At 39.4% G+C, this 15,942-nt stretch overlaps 1 long non-coding RNA gene across 1 annotated transcript in view; it reads left to right on the top strand.

Annotated features, from left to right (window-relative positions):
* Positions 1-3,910: 3,910 nt before the first annotated feature.
* The window catches only part of LOC147356738 (uncharacterized), a 30,782-nt gene continuing 18,750 nt past the window's right edge, over positions 3,911-15,942 (top strand). Inside the window, exon 1 of the long non-coding RNA XR_015143511.1 lies at positions 3,911-4,078. This is a non-coding gene — a long non-coding RNA (uncharacterized LOC147356738). The remainder of the gene's footprint in view (positions 4,079-15,942) is intronic.

The raw sequence follows: 15,942 nt of genomic DNA, 5'->3' as shown, positions 1-15,942 counted from the left end.
GACAATTTGGGAGGTCCTCAACCTACTTGGATTGCAAAGGATGCTAGAATTAGGAAATCCACTATTTGCAAAACAAACTATAGAGAGAAGACCAAGCTATGGCTGGACAACCTTTTGTTAAAGAAATTAGGTGTTCAATCAACCGTCTCAGAAGGAATAGAGATGGGATTATCAAGGAAGAATTGGTGAAAATCTCTCTTGTCTAATGCATGGATTCCCTTAACATACATTGGAGATCCCTGAGGTTTGGGGGATGCTAGCAAAAACTGTCCTTTTTAGTCCAGTAGTCCAGCTTGGACTAAAAACAACAGTGAGTGGACAAAATTAAAAATGGTTGTCAGATTCTCTAAATTTGATATACAAACAATGAGTCAGTAGAGCTACTGGGCTTCAAGAAAAAAGATGACCGCCTCAGTGGACAGAGCTGTGGGCCCAGATACTAGGGTGATGGAGCAGCTGCTGAGGGTACAGCGAGCAATGGGGCTGCTTCCAAGGGTGCAGGGCTGATGAAGCTGTGAATCCAAAGGGTGAAACCTTGAGCCACTGGTCTTGAAACTTAAGGCTATTCCTGAGATAGAAACAGGAAGGATCCCAAGTAAAGGGGGTTGACTTGAGTTTGTAATATACTGAGTTTGAGGACATCCAATGGCCATCCAATGGAAAATGTATAATAAGCCACTAGAGTTAAGTTTATGGAATTCAGGAATGAGATCTGAACTGAAATCTCTCAAATAGGGATGTGATGTTGGTAAGCGGAACTTGAAGAAATGAAGATCATTGTTTTGAGAAGGTCAACACTGAAGGATAAATAGGATAAAGATAAAGATAAATGAGACGGAGAAGTCACTAGCGGGAAAATGTCAGCTGAGAACGGGCTTATTGTGAGAAAGTTTGGAACACTGTAAAGTGTTGTGACAAGAGAAGCAGAGAGAGAGGCTAAAGATTCAGGAAAGAGACAATAACGCATTGGTAGGATGAGATCCTCAAGGAGGCAGAAGAAGATGTGTGCAGAGCATTGGTGGGATGATTTAAATTAGACAAGTGGAGCATCTCTTCTGCTGTGGCATGAGTGAAGAGGGCAGGAATGAACTACAAGTAAGTCAAGTGGCGAAAGACTTAGAGAAGGTCCCGCAGAGTGTTAGCTGTTTGTTGCAATGTAACGAATTACTCCAAACTTAGCAAATTAAAACAAAGAATATTTATGGTTTCACAGTTTCTGTGGGTCAAGAATCTGGCACAATATAGCTGAGCTCCTCTGGCTCAGGCTTTCTCAGAGTTGTCAACAAGCTGTCAGTCAGGATCAAGTCTGGAGAAATGCTGACAAAGAGATCCCAGCCTCCGTTCCCCTGGGGAGATCAACAATTAGACATGCCCATGAATAGCAGGAGCTCTGCAGGCCTTCCCTGGTAGTCCAGTGCTGAAGAATCCACCTTGCAATGCAGAGGACACTGGTTTGATCCTTGGTCTGGAAAGATCCCACATGACATGGTACAGCTAAGCCCATGCGCCACAGCTATTGAGCCTGTGCTCTGGAGCCCGTGAATCATGACTACTGAAGCTGGCATGCCCTGGAGTCTGTGCTCTGCAACAAGAGAAGCCACCACAATGAGCAGCTGCATACCACAGCTAGAGAGTACCCTCTGCTTGCAGGAACTAGAGAAAGTCCATGAGCAGCGAAAACGTTTCAGAGTAGCCAAAATAAATAAATGTATATTTTAAAAAAAATAGCTCTGGAGGAGCTCAAGACTCCACTTAAACAACTTTAGCAACATAATGGGGGAAAAGAAAACTGAAAATAACTGCACTAAAAGAGAAGAAACACAGCTTCATTTTGCCTATCACCCCGTCCTCCAAGCCAGCATTGCTCCAGCGTCAAGAGCGAACCTCAGCTAGAAAGAGGTCCCCTCACCAGGAAAGGAAGAATGGGCTGAGTGGCCACTTCCCTGACCTTTCTGGATGCTGCACAAGGGTCCTGCTTTGGTTTTACCCCACCCAGACCAGCAGAGCTGTGGTGTAGAAGGACAGCTGGGAACAAGGAGAAAAGCAAGTACTTCCAAAAGCAGTTACTGCGGCTCCCAGTGACCTGTTCAATAGACAAAGCCAGCAGATTTCATGCCAAAGATACCATTGGCCAGCAGAGCCTCTGCAGAACCCCACAGCTTTTTACCAGCTTTGCCTTGCAGGCTTTCATGTTCACTGACAACAGGTGCCTGTGTCCTTTCCTGCTCTTTCCTTCCTGCCCCCAACATAATATGGGGTGAATGCTGGCTGCCAGCCCAGGCTGTATAGCAATACATGAGCTAAGAAGCCTATGGCTGACCTGCACCACTGTGCACACACCTGGGTGAGACCCCTCCAACTGTGTACCTGTGTGTTTCTAACCTGATGCCCTTCACTGGCCTCCATGGCAGTGTGCATGACTGGGTGGAGACTGTGAAATCATGAGAAAGCATGCCAAAAGCCCAGGCCTCTTCAGGTGTTTATGGGCCTGGATCAAGCCTTGTCTTTGGAGCCTGGCGTGCTCTACTGCACTCATCTCTAGCTAGCCTCTCTAGCTATGCACTTGCGTGACCCCCAGCATGGCTCTTATCAATGGCCTCCACTACCATGAACCCTTGACAAGACCCAGCAGCCGCGGTAGTTGGCATCCAAGACCCCTGCAGCTACTAGTGTGTCTGCAAGCGGCTTTGGTCCTTGCTGCCCACTAAGGGCCCCTCCACTAAGTGTATCTGAAACTGGCCTCAGCCACTGCAGGCTCCCACGGCTGAGTGTGGACATGGCTCCACTCTAGCCGCCACCATTGTCTGTCACGGCCTCTAGCCACTGGGCCTGGAGGCACCACTGAGGACCCCGACCGCCCTTGCAGCCACTGCAGATCCTCTGCTGCACGCTGCAGACCCCAGGAACCTGAGCTGAAATAACATCACATCTCTTTGAACCTGGTGCCCTGAGGGGCTCCCATACCTGGGAGCACCACTAGACCCAGGGTCACAGCATTCCCCAGTGTCCCCTATTTGTAAAAGCTTCCCATAATAAAGTCAGTCCATAGGGTGTAGAAGTAAAAAAAAAAAGGCACAAAAACGGAAAAGCGAGAACAAAGCCTACATAATTAAAATAAGATACCATCAAAAGAACCATTTGCAAATTATCACACTTCCAGAAGGAGAAGACAGAGAGAAAAGGATAGAAATCTTATTTAAAGAAATAATGAAAAAATTAATCTAAAGAAAAAAAAGAAAGAATGGATGATAACATCCCAAATCTGGGGAGAGATTTGAATATCCAACTTCATGTATCACATAGGTCACAAACAAAATAAACTTTAAAGAGATCCTCTCCAAAGCATATTATATTAAATTTAAAAGAAATTAAAGAAAGTCAAAGAAAGAATCTTAAAGGCAGAAAGACAGAAAAGCGAAGACTTGTAATTCACAAGGCAACTCCCAGAAAACTATCAGTGGACTTCTCAGCAGAAATCTTACAAGCTGTGAGAGAGTGGGATGATGTATTCAAAATGCTAACAGAAAACAAAATTGCCATTAAAAATACTTTAACTTGAAAAATTGTCCTTCAGAAGTGAAGGAGAGATAAGAACTTTTCTAGACAAACAAAAGTTGAGGTTTTTCATCATTAGAACTTCCTTACAAGAAATGTTGAGTGGAGTTCTTCAAGCTGGAATGAAAAGATACTACTTAGTAACATAAATCATATGAAAATATACAACACTCGGGTAAAGGTAAAAATATAGTCACATTCAGAATTCTAATACTGTAACATTATGGAGTACTCACCACGTAACTCTAGTATAAAGGTTAAAGAACAACACTATGAAAAATAACTATAGCTATGAAAGTTTGCTAAAGGACACAAAAAGTAAAAGAGATAAACTGTGACATCAAAAACATAAAAGCGGGGGGAGGAGCCAAGATGGCGGAGGAGTAGGACGGGGAGAACACTTTCTCCCCCACAAATTCATCAAAAGAGCATTTAAACGTCGAGTAAATTCCACAAAACAACTTCTGAATGCCGGCAGAGGACATCAGGCACCCAGAAAAGCAACCCAACTCTTCGAAAGGAGGTAGGAAAAAATATTAAAAACAAACAAAAAAAAAGAGACAAAAGAGGGAGGGACGGAGTTCCGTCCCGGGAAGGGAATCTTAAAAAGAGAGAAGTTTCCAAACATCAGGAAACCTTCTCACTGCCGAATCTGTGCCGAGCTTTGGAAGCACAGAGGGCAACATAACAGGGAGAAAAAATAAATAAACAATTTAAAACTCGCAGATTGCGAGCCCTACGGTAACTCCCCCAGCAGAGAAGCAGCGCAGACGCCTGCATCCGCCATTAGCAAACCGGGGCTGGGCAGGGAGGCGCGGCGTGGGCTGCATCGCTGAGAGTAAGAATCTGGCCTGAATACCCTGAGCGCTATCTGAGCGAAATAATTTGGGCTAGCAAACCAGACTGTGGGATACCTACCACGCGAAAAGCCAGCCCTAACCTAAGACCGCCAGGCCCGCACACAGAACAAAGGACTGAACAGAGATAGCCGGCTGCAGACCTTCCCCCTCCGGTGACAGGCAGCCAGAGCCGGAAGGGGGCAATCGCAGCCCCAGAGAGACATTATCTATAAAATTGTAAGCAGGCTTCTTTGCTAACTAAAACTTCTTGGGGGTCTGGACGGTCAACATCTGCCTGAGAAGGTGCGCCGGTTTTACATCCAGATAACCGAGTGGCGGGGAGGCGATAAGTCGCAGCATTGGCGCTTGCCTAGGAAGAGCAAATTGGCGCTCGGACCTGGGAAGAGCACAAAACGCAGGCCCAACTGAGTCTGCGCCTCTGAGGACTACCCGAGTGCCTGAACCTGAGCGGCTTGGACCTGGGAGGTGCATGCAGCCCAGGGCCAGCCTCGGATTGTTCCCGGCAGAACAACCTAGAGTCCGAGCAGTGTGGACAGGGAGGCTACACGCGCCGTGAGCGGGGGCAGACCCAGGGTGGCTGAGGCACTGCGAGCCCACGCCAGTGTTATTTGTTTGCAGCATCCCTCCCTCCATCCCCACAGCGCGACTGAACAAGTAAGCCTAAAAAAAAAAAAAAAAAGTGTCCTCCACCGTGCCCTTTGAGTCAGGGCGGAAACCAGATACTGAAGAGACTAGCGAACAGAAGAAGACATAACAGAGGGAAACGCCTTGGAAGCTACAGGCAATAGATCAAAACCCTGTGGTTACTACGGACTACATAGGAAGGGGCCTATAGATCTTGAGAAATATAAATCTGACCAAGGAACTAGCCAAAAATGAACTGAACCCACAACACCCACAAAAAAAAAACCAAAAAAGTCCTAGATATATTTTTATTATTTTTACGATCATTCTTTCTTTTTTTTTTTTAACTAAAAAAAAAAAAAAAAAAATTTTTAAGTCCTCTTTTGTTCCTTTAATTTTCACTTTTATAACCTATTACTTTGCAAAAAAAAAAAAAAAAAGACCCTATTTTTTTCTTCTTCAGCAAACTTCACATATATATATTTTATAATTTTTTGACCTTGTTTTTTTTTGTTTGTTTGTTTTTGTTTTTGTTTTTTTCTTCTTTTCTTTAACATTGTATTTTTGAAATTCCAAACTCTACTCTAGATTTTTAGTTTTCGCTTTTTGGTATATGTTATCAATTTTGTACCTATAGTTTTTTTTTATATAATTTCTGTGACTTTTTTTTTTTCTTTTTTTTTTTTTCTTTTTCTTTTTCTTCTTCTCTGTTTCTTTCTCTTCTTCTTTTATATAACATTGTATATCTGAAATTCCAAACTTTACTCTAGATTTTTAATTTATGCTTTTTGGTATTTGATATCAATTTTGTACCTGTATTTTCTTTATAATTTTTGTGACATTGTTCGTATTTGTTTGTTTGTTTTCTCTCTTTATTTTTCTTCTTCTTTTTTTTTTTTTTTAACATTGTATTTTTGAAATTCCAAACTCTACTCTAGATTTTTAATTTTTGCTTTCTGGTATTAGTTATCAATTTTGTACCTGTACTTTATAATTTTCGCGACCTTGTTTGTTTTTGTTTGTTCGTTTTTTCTCTCTTTCTTTTCCTTCTTCTTTTCTTTAACATCGTATTTTTGAAATTCCAAACTCTACTCTAGATTTTTAATTTTCGCTTTCTGGTATTAGTTATCAATTTTGTACCTGTACTTTCTTTATAATTTTCGCGACCTTGTTTGTTTTTGTTTGTTCGTTCTTTCTCTTTCTTTTCCTTCTTCTTTTCTTTAACATCGTATTTTTGAAATTCCAAACTCTACTCTAGATTTTTGATTTTTGCTTTTATGTATTTGTTACCAATTTTGTACCTTTAAGGACCCAATCTTCAGGACCCATTTTTCACTAGGGAGTGAGATTACTGGCTTGACTGCTCTCTCTCCCTTTGGACCCTCCTTTTTCTCCACCAGGTCGCCTGTGTCTCCTCCCTAATCCCTCTCTACTCTACCCAACTCTGTGAATTTCTGTGTGTTCCAGATGGTGGAGAACACTTAGGGAACTGATTACTGGCTGGATCTGTCTCCCTCCTTTTCATTCCCCCCTTTTATCCTTCTGGCCACCTCTGTTACCTTCCTCCTTCTTCTCTTCTCTGTATAACCCCGTGAACATCTCTGAGTGGTCCAGTTGTGGAGTGCACATAAGGAAGTGACTACTGGCTAGCCCACTCTCTCCACTATTGATTCACCTCATCTCATTTGGGTCACCTCTAACTCCCTCCTCCCTCTTCTCTTCTCCATGTAACCCTGTGAACCTCTCTGAGTGACCCTCACTGTAGAGAAACTTATCATCTTTAATGTAGATGTTTTATCAATGGTGCTGTATAGAAGGAGAAGTTTTGAAACTACTGTAAAAATAAGACCGATAATCGGAAGCAGGAGACTTAAGTCCAAACCCTGACTCCAGGGAACTCCTGACTCCAAGGAACATTCATTGACAGAAGCTCATCAAATGCCTCCATACTGACACTGAAACCAAGCACCACACAAGGGCCAATAAGTTCAGGGCAAGACATACCAAGCAAATTCTCCAGCAACAAAGGAACACAGCCCTGAGCTTCAAGATACAGGCTGCCCAAAGTCACCCCAAAACTATAGACATCTCATAACTCATTACTGGACATTTCATTGCACTCCAGAGAGAAGAAATACAGCTCCACCCACCAAAACACTGACACAAGTTTCCCTAACCAGGAAACCTTGACAAGCCACCTGTACAAACCCACACACAGTGAGGAAACGCCATAATAAAGAGAACTCCACAAACTGCCAGAATACAGAAAGGACACCCCAAACTCAGCAATTTAAACAAGATGAAGAGACAGAGGAATACTCAGCAGATAAAGGAACAGGATAAATGCCCACCAAACCAAACAAAAGAGGAAGAGATAGGGAATCTACCTGATAAAGAATTCCGAATAATGATAGTGAAATTGATCCAAAATCTTGAAACTAAAATGGAATCACAGATAAATAGCCTGGAGACAAGGATTGAGAAGATGCAAGAAAGGTTTAACAAGGACCTAGAAGAAATAAAAAAGAGTCAATATATAATGAATAATGCAATAAGTGAAATTAAAAACACTCTGGAGGCAACAAATAGTAGAATAACAGAGGCAGAAGACAGGATTAGTGAATTAGAAGATAGAATGGTAGAAATAAATGAATCAGAGAGGATAAAAGAAAAACGAATTAAAAGAAATGAGGACAATCTCAGAGACCTCCAGGACAATATTAAACGCTACAACATTCGAATCATAGGGGTTCCAGAAGAAGAAGACAAAAAGAAAGACCATGAGAAAATACTTGAGGAGATAATAGTGGAAAACTTCCCTAAAATGGGGAAGGAAATAATCACCCAAGTCCAAGAAACCCAGAGAGTACCAAACAGGATAAACCCAAGGAGAAACACCCCAAGACACATATTAATCAAATTAACAAAGATCAAACACAAAGAACAAATATTAAAAGCAGCAAGGGAAAAACAACAAATAACACACAAGGGAATTCCCATAAGGATAACAGCTGATCTTTCAATAGAAACTCTTCAAGCCAGGAGGGAATGGCAAGACATACTTAAAATGATGAAAGAAAATAACCTACAGCCCAGATTATTGTACCCAGCAAGGATCTCATTCAAGTATGAAGGAGAAATCAAAAGCTTTTCAGACAAGCAAAAGCTGAGAGAATTCTGCACCACCAAACCAGCTCTCCAACAAATACTAAAGGATATTCTCTAGACAGGAAACACAAAAACGGTGTATAAATTCAAACCCAAAACAATAAAGTAAATGGCAACGGGATCATACTTATCAGTAATTACCTTAAATGTAAATGGGTTGAATGCCCCAACCAAAAGACAAAGACTGGCTGAATGGATACAAAAACAAGACCCCTACATATGTTGTCTACAAGAGACCCACCTCAAAACAGGGGACACATACAGACTGAAAGTGAAGGGCTGGAAAAAGATTTTCCATGCAAATAGGGACCAAAAGAAAGCAGGAGTAGCAATACTCATATCAGATAAAATAGACTTTAAAACAAAGGCTGTGGAAAGAGACAAAGAAGGTCACTACATAATGATCAAAGGATCAATCCAAGAAGAAGATATAACAATTATAAATATATATGCACCCAACACGGGAGCACCACAGTACATAAGACAAATGCTAACAAGTATGAAAGGAGAAATTAACAATAACACAATAATAGTGGGAGACTTTAATACCCCACTTACACCTATGGATAGATCAACTAAACAGAAAATTAACAAGGAAACACAAACTTTAAATGATACAATAGACCAGTTAGACCTAATTGATATCTATAGGTCATTTCATCCCAAAACAATGAATTTCACCTTTTTCTCAAGCGCACATGGAACCTTCTCCAGGATAGATCACATCCTGGGCCATAAAGCTAGCCTTGGTAAATTCAAAAAAACAGAAATCATTCCAAGCATTTTTTCTGACCACAATGCAGTAAGATTAGATCTCAATTACAGGAGAAAAACTATTAAAAATTCCAACATATGGAGGCTGAACAACACGCTGCTGAATAACCAACAAATCACAGAAGAAATCAAAAAAGAAATCAAAATTTGCATAGAAACGAATGAAAATGAAAACACAACAACCCAAAACCTGTGGGACACGGTAAAAGCAGTCCTAAGGGGAAAGTTCATAGCAATACAGGCACACCTCAAGAAACAAGAAAAAAGTCAAATAAATAACCTAACTCTACACCTAAAGCAACTAGAAAAGGAAGAAATGAAGAATCCCAGGGTTAGTAGAAGGAAAGAAATCTTAAAAATTAGAGCAGAAGTAAATGCAAAAGAAACAAAAGAGACCATAGCAAAAATCAACAAAACCAAAAGCTGGTTCTTTGAAAGGATAAATAAAATTGACAAACCATTAGCCAGACTCATCAAGAAACAAAGGGAGAAAAATCAAATCAACAAAATTAGAAACGAAAATGGAGAGATCACAACAGACAACACAGAAATACAAAGGATCATAAGAGACTACTATCAACAATTATATGCCAATAAAATGGACAACGTGGAAGAAATGGACAAATTCTTAGAAAAGTACAACTTTCCAAAACTGGACCAGGAAGAAATAGAAAATCTTAACAGACCCATCACAAGCATGGAAATTGAAACTGTAATCAAAAATCTTCCAGCAAACAAAAGCCCCGGTCCAGATGGCTTCACAGCTGAATTCTACCAAAAATTTAGAGAAGAGCTAACACCTATCCTGCTCAAACTCTTCCAGAAAATTGCAGAGGAAGGTAAACTTCCAAACTCATTCTATGAGGCCACCATCACCCTAATACCAAAACCTGACAAAGATCCCACAAAAAAAGAAAACTACAGGCCAATATCACTGATGAACATAGATGCAAAAATCCTTAACAAAATTCTAGCAATCAGAATCCAACAACACATTAAAAAGATCATACACCATGATCAAGTGGGCTTTATCCCAGGGATGCAAGGATTCTTCAATATCCGCAAATCAATCAATGTAATACACCACATTAACAAATTGAAAAATAAAAACCATATGATTATCTCAATAGATGCAGAGAAAGCCTTTGACAAAATTCAACATCCATTTATGATAAAAACTCTCCAGAAAGCAGGAATAGAAGGAACATACCTCAACATAATAAAAGCTATATATGACAAACCCACAGCAAACATTATCCTCAATGGTGAAAAATTGAAAGCATTTCCTCTAAAGTCAGGAACAAGACAAGGGTGCCCACTTTCACCATTACTATTCAACATAGTTTTGGAAGTTTTGGCCACAGCAATCAGAGCAGAAAAAGAAATAAAAGGAATCCAAATTGGAAAAGAAGAAGTAAAACTCTCACTATTTGCAGATGACATGATCCTCTACATAGAAAACCCTAAAGAGTCCACCAGAAAATTACTAGAAATAATCAATGACTATAGTAAAGTTGCAGGATATAAAATCAACACAGAGAAATCCCTGGCATTCCTATACACTAATAATGAGAAAACAGAAAGAGAAATTAAGGAAACAATTCCATTCACCATTGCAACGGAAAGAATAAAATACTTAGGAATATATCTACCTAAAGAAACTAAAGACCTATATATAGAAAACTATAAAACACTGGTGAAAGAAATCAAAGAGGACACTAATAGATGGAGAAATATACCATGTTCATGGATTGGAAGAATCAATATAGTGAAAATGAGTATACTACCCAAAGCAATTTATAGATTCAACGCAATCCCTATCAAGCTACCAACAGTATTCTTCACAGAGCTAGAACAAATAATTTCACAATTTGTATGGAAATACAAAAAACCTCGAATAGCCAAAGCGATCTTGAGAAAGAAAAATGGAACTGGAGGAATCAACCTACCTGACTTCAGGCTGTACTACAAAGCCACAGTTATCAAGACAGTATGGTACTGGCACAAAGACAGAAATATTGATCAATGGAATAAAATAGAAAGCCCAGAGATAAATCCACGCACATATGGACACCTTATCTTCGACAAAGGAGGCAAGAATATACAATGGATTAAAGACAATCTCTTTAACAAGTGGTGCTGGGAAATCTGGTCAACCACTTGTAAAAGAATGAAACTGGACCACTTTCTAACACCATACACAAAAATAAACTCAAAATGGATTAAAGATCTAAACGTAAGACCAGAAACTATAAAACTCCTAGAGGAGAACATAGGCAAAACACTCTCCGACATACATCACAGCAGGATCCTCTATGACCCACCTCCCAGAATATTGGAAATAAAAGCAAAAATAAACAAATGGGACCTAATTAACCTTAAAAGCTTCTGCACATCAAAGGAAACTATTAGCAAGGTGAAAAGACAGCCTTCAGAATGGGAGAAAATAATAGCAAATGAAGCAACCGACAAACAACTAATCTCAAAAATATACAAGCAACCCCTACAGCTCAACTCCAGAAAAATAAACGACCCAATCAAAAAATGGGCCAAAGAACTAAATAGACATTTCTCCAAAGAAGACATACAGATGGCTAACAAACACATGAAAAGATGCTCAACATCACTCATTATCAGAGAAATGCAAATCAAAACCACTATGAGGTACCATTTCACACCAGTCAGAATGGCTGCGATCCAAAAGTCTACAAATAATAAATGCTGGAGAGGGTGTGGAGAAAAGGGAACCCTCTTACACTGTTGGTGGGAATGCAAACTAGTACAGCCACTATGGAGAACAGTGTGGAGATTCCTTATAAAACTGGAAATAGAACTGCCTTATGATCCAGCAATCCCACTGCTGGGCATACACACTGAGGAAACCAGAAGGGAAAGAGACACGTGTACCCCAATGTTCATCGCAGCACTGTTTATAATAGCCAAGACATGGAAGCAACCTAGATGTCCATCAGCAGATGAATGGATAAGAAAGCCGTGGTACATATACACAATGGAGTATTACTCAGCCATTAAAAAGAATACATTTGAATCAGTTCTAATGAGGTGGATGAAACTGGAGCCTATTATACAGAGTGAAGTAAGCCAGAAGGAAAAACATAAATACAGTATACTAACGCACATATATGGAATTTAGAAAGATGGTAACAATAACCCGGTGTACGAGACAGCAAAAGAGACACTGATGTATAGAACAGTCTTATGGACTCTGTGGGAGAGGGAGAGGGTGGGAAGATTTGGGAGAATGGCAATGAAACATGTAAAATATCATGTAGGAAACGAGTTGCCAGTCCAGGTTCGATGCATGATGCTGGATGCTTGGGGCTGGTGCACTGGGACGGCCCAGAGGGATGGTATGGGGAGAGAGGAGGGAGGAGGGTTCGGGATGGGGAACACATGTATACCTGTGGCGGATTCATTTTGATATTTGGCAAAACTAATACAATTATGTAAAGTTTAAAAATAAAATAAAATTGGAAGAATAAAAAAAAAAAAAAAAACATAAAAGCTCAGGGAGTAAAGGGGAGAGTACTTGCATGTGATCAATTTTTTAAAATCAGAATAAGATAAACTGTTATGAGATGTTTTATGTTTGTCAGGATGGAAGAAATAGGGAGTTGTTGGCCCAAGAATTAAACTTGCAATTATAATATAGACACATTCTGGGAACCTAATGCACAGAATGATGATTATAATAACACCGTATTATACACTTAAAAGTCTCCCCTGGTAGCTCAGTGGATAAAGAATCCACCTGCCAATACAGGAAAAATGAGTTTGGTTCCTGGATTGGGAAGATTCTCTGGAGAAGGAAATGGCAACCCATTCCACTATTCTTGCTTGGAAAATCCCATGGACATAAGCATCTGGCACATTACAGTCCAGGGGGGTACAAAGAGTCGGACATGAATTAGATACTAAACCACCACCTATACTTAAAAGTTATGAAGAGATCTTAAATGTTTACACCACAAGAAAGAAATGGTACTTAGGTGATATTATTGAGGTGTTACCCAGTGCCACTAACTAATTGTTTTACATAGTATGAATATATTCAATTAATATCTTGTATACCTTAAATTTATACAATGTTATATGTTAACTATATCTCAGTAAAGCTGAGAGGAAAATGGTTTAATATACAAAGAGGTACAAAGAGGCGAATAGTTAAATGAATTAAGGTTATTCATGTGGTGCACCATTTAAAAAAAAAAGGTTCAACCCATGGAAGATTCACTTCCAAATTACTCATATGGTTGCTGGCTGCTCTCAGTGTCTCATTGCTTGGTCCTCTCTCTATTTACCTTCAAATTCTTCTGACACAGCTTATGTCTTCCCTCTGAATGAGTGATTAAAGAGAGAGAGAGGAAAAGAGAATACTCAAGCTGAAAGCTACAATGTTTTCATAACCTACTTCTCAGAATTAACACATACTACTGCTACAATATGTTATTCATTAGAAGTGAGTCCAGTCCACACTCAAGGGGAAGGTAATCAATCTCCACTTCTTGAAAGGAAGGGTATCAACGATTTTCTGCATTTGTTTTATTAATCTACCACAGTCACATAATTGGTTGAAAGGAGACCACACAAAGATGTTAAAATATTGGACTGTCATAAAATATTTTTATATGGCCCACAACAATAATAGCCATCTTTTAGAGACATGCCTAAGAAGGCTATCTTCTTTTATTTTCCATACAGTAAAATATCTCTTTAAGTGCTTCTGTATACTTAGAGGAAAGAGTAAATTGACCAAAATCTTTCATTATGAAAACCACAGTTTCACAGATAGGAAATCATATCTGCTTTAAGCAGTGTTGTGTACAAGGTATATACATGTAGTAGGAAGATCTTTCTATTTTCTTTGGTATAGACAATGGATTTTAATAACAATTACATTTTCACTGTCTGCCAAATATGCAGGTACATGAGCAAAGTCTAGTTTGTGTTTGGATAAGATATCAAGAATCTTTTTTTTTTTTTTTTTTTTTAATTTATTTATTTATTTTTTATTTTTTATTTTTTTTTCTAATTTTATTTTATTTTTAAACTTTACATAATTGTATTAGTTTTGCCAAATATCAAAATGAATCCGCCACAGGTATACATGTGTTCCCCATCCCGAACCCTCCTCCCTCCTCCCTCCCCATACCATCCCTCTGGGCCGTCCAGTGCACCAGCCCCAAGCATCCAGCATCGTGCATCGAACCTGGACTGGCAACTCGTTTCCTACATGATATTTTACATGTTTCAATGCCATTCTCCCAAATCTTCCCACCCTCTCCCTCTCCCACAGAGTCCATAAGACTGTTCTATACATCAGTGTCTCTTTTGCTGTCTCGTATACAGAGTTATTGTTACCATCTTTCTAAATTCCATATATATGCGTTAGTATACTGTATTTATGTTTTTCCTTCTGGCTTACTTCACTCTGTATAATAGGCTCCAGTTTCATCCACCTCATTAGAACTGATTCAAATGTATTCTTTTTAATGGCTGAGTAATACTCCATTGTGTATATGTACCACAGCTTTCTTATCCATTCATCTGCTGATGGGCATCTAGGTTGCTTCCATGTCCTGGCTATTATAAACAGTGCTGCGATGAACATTGGGGTACACATGTCTCTTTCCCTTCTGGTTTCCTCAGTGTGTATGCCTAGCAGTGGGATTGCTGGATCATAAGGCAGTTCTATTTCCAGTTTTTTAAGGAATCTCCACACTGTTCTCCATAGTGGCTGTACTAGGTTGCATTCCCACCAACAGTGTAAGAGGGTTCCCTTTTCTCCACACCCTCTCCAGCATTTATTATTTGTAGACTTTTGGATCGCAGCCATTCTGACTGGTGTGAAATGGTACCTCATAGTGGTTTTGATTTGCATTTCTCTGATAATGAGTGATGTTGAGCATCTTTTCATGTGTTTGTTAGCCATCTGTATGTCTTCTTTGGAGAAATGTCTATTTAGTTCTTTGGCCCATTTTTTGATTGGGTCGTTTATTTTTCTGGAGTTGAGCTGTAGGGGTTGCTTGTATATTTTTGAGATTAGTTGTTTGTCGGTTGCTTCATTTGCTATTATTTTCTCCCATTCTGAAGGCTGTCTTTTCACCTTGCTAATAGTTTCCTTTGATGTGCAGAAGCTTTTAAGGTTAATTAGGTCCCATTTGTTTATTTTTGCTTTTATTTCCAATATTCTGGGAGGTGGGTCATAGAGGATCCTGCTGTGATGTATGTCGGAGAGTGTTTTGCCTATGTTCTCCTCTAGGAGTTTTATAGTTTCTGGTCTTACGTTTAGATCTTTAATCCATTTTGAGTTTATTTTTGTGTATGGTGTTAGAAAGTGGTCCAGTTTCATTCTTTTACAAGTGGTTGACCAGATTTCCCAGCACCACTTGTTAAAGAGATTGTCTTTAATCCATTGTATATTCTTGCCTCCTTTGTCAAAGATAAGGTGTCCATATGTGCGTGGATTTATCTCTGGGCTTTCTATTTTATTCCATTGATCAATATTTCTGTCTTTGTGCCAGTACCATACTGTCTTGATAACTGTGGCTTTGTAGTAGAGCCTGAAGTCAGGTAGGTTGATTCCTCCAGTTCCATTCTTCTTTCTCAAGATCGCTTTGGCTATTCGAGGTTTTTTGTATTTCCATACAAATTGTGAAATTATTTGTTCTAGCTCTGTGAAGAATACTGTTGGTAGCTTGATAGGGATTGCATTGAATCTATAAATTGCTTTGGGTAGTATACTCATTTTCACTATATTGATTCTTCCAATCCATGAACATGGTATATTTCTCCATCTATTAGTGTCCTCTTTGATTTCTTTCACCAGTGTTTTATAGTTTTCTATATATAGGTCTTTAGTTTCTTTAGGTAGATATATTCCTAAGTATTTTATTCTTTCCGTTGCAATGGTGAATGGAATTGTTTCCTTAATTTCTCT

This window comes from Bos grunniens, chromosome 16, assembly GCF_055505025.1.
Source record: "Bos grunniens cultivar Pamir isolate PY7600 chromosome 16, Bosgru_T2T1.0, whole genome shotgun sequence".
Taxonomy (NCBI): Eukaryota; Metazoa; Chordata; class Mammalia; order Artiodactyla; family Bovidae; genus Bos; species Bos grunniens.
The sequence above is the reverse complement of the archived record's forward strand: the minus strand, read 5'-3'. Positions and strand labels throughout refer to the sequence as shown.